Below are 1,632 nucleotides of genomic sequence, written 5' to 3'. Positions count from 1 at the left end.
GTCCGACCACGAAGCCAATTTCCCAGCCAGCGGATCGTGGTGGAGCCAAGGCCACAACTGGGCAGTTTGGCCAAGAGGTGATCATGGGATAATGATCATGGGATAATACATATTCTCTTCTTAAATCTAATCAGTTTGTTTCCCCTTAAGTAACAATAACTATATTGGATGAAAAGCAGAGTCTGCTCTGCTCCAAATAAATAAACAGCGCTGATTTAGGGTTTCACTGACTTGGAGTGTTATTATTTATCCCTTGTAATAATGCAGCAGTAGCACCATAATAAAGTACAGTGTGCAAATTCCTTCACTAAGGGTCATGTCTGACTTCAGACCTTAGGGCTAGAGTTTTGCAATAATACAAATCCTCTCTACTGTTCTGATGTTATAAAAGTATTGGAAAGCTATCAAACATTTTCAGCTGGGAGTCTTCTCATATTGAAAGAACCAGTATAATCACTCCCTCGTATAGGAAATGACTTACACTAGGGGATAAATTCAGTATCACCCTGTAGTGTAATGTGTGGCTTCCAGCAGAGTCCTGAGTAACACAGATGGAGTCAGGGAGGTAGAACGCTTGTGTAGATGCAAAGGGCTACATCCTATTTCACCTTCTAGCTGTCAACACATGGCCACATTGATGTGGCCAACTTACATAACCAGGGAAGGAACTCATTTCACTTCTAGGCCCCTCACAGTATCAGCAGGGCAGGATTTATGCACTTCAGGGAGCCAGCCAATTTCATACATGCTTTACCCATTAAGGTAAATGTGTATATCCAGTGGTGATGCAGCATCCTCCAGCTAGAGCATGCTGTAAGGAGGCTGGCAGCACCCTGAGGCTCCTGGTGGGGAGGAGGGAGAGAGGTGGGGGAACATCCAAGTGTGTTGGGTGGGGCAGGGAGGCAGAAATGGTCCTTCCCTTCAGAATGGGGCCTCCCACATGGGCCTGCAAGGCTTACTTCTAGACTGCTACCTCAGCCTGTGAGAGGGAAGCACAGTCCTAGTGCCTCTTCCCATCTCCTGTACCATCTGGGCTGTGCAAAACACCTCTTCATCCCCTCCACCCCGCCCAAACCTCCCCCCACCCACGCAGGGTGATGCAGCAGGACACGGGAGACACCATCATGAGCCCCTGCCCTGACCCTCACAGCTCAGCCACTCCACAGGAGAGACAGTTTCATAGTTTCTAGGGTCGGAAGGGACCTGAGCAGATCATCTAGTCCGACCCCCTGCCATGGCAGGAAAGAATACCAGGGTCAAATGACCCCGGCAAGATGTTCATCCAACCTCCTCTTAAACACCCCCAGGGTAGGAGCCTGCACCACTTCTCTTGGAAGTTCATACATACATGAACAGGTTCAGGTCCCGTAGCCTCTCCTCATAGGGCCTGCCCTGTTGTCCCCGATCATGCGAGTGGCCCTCCTCTGGACCCTCTCCATGCTGTCGACGTCCCTCTTGAAGTGTGGCGCCCAGAACTGGACGCAGTACTTCAGCTGCGGCCTGACCAGTGCCGCATAGAGGGGGAGGATCATCTCCTTGGCCCTGCTCGAGATGCATCTGTGGATGCATGCCAAGGTGTGGTTGGCCTTCCTGACTGCCTCTCCACACTGCCGGCCCATGTTCATCTTGGAG

Source organism: Crocodylus porosus, unplaced genomic scaffold (genome assembly GCF_001723895.1).
Source record: "Crocodylus porosus isolate Cpor-Errol unplaced genomic scaffold, CroPor_comp1, whole genome shotgun sequence".
NCBI lineage: Eukaryota > Metazoa > Chordata > Crocodylia > Crocodylidae > Crocodylus > Crocodylus porosus.
The sequence above is the reverse complement of the archived record's forward strand: the minus strand, read 5'-3'. Positions refer to the sequence as shown.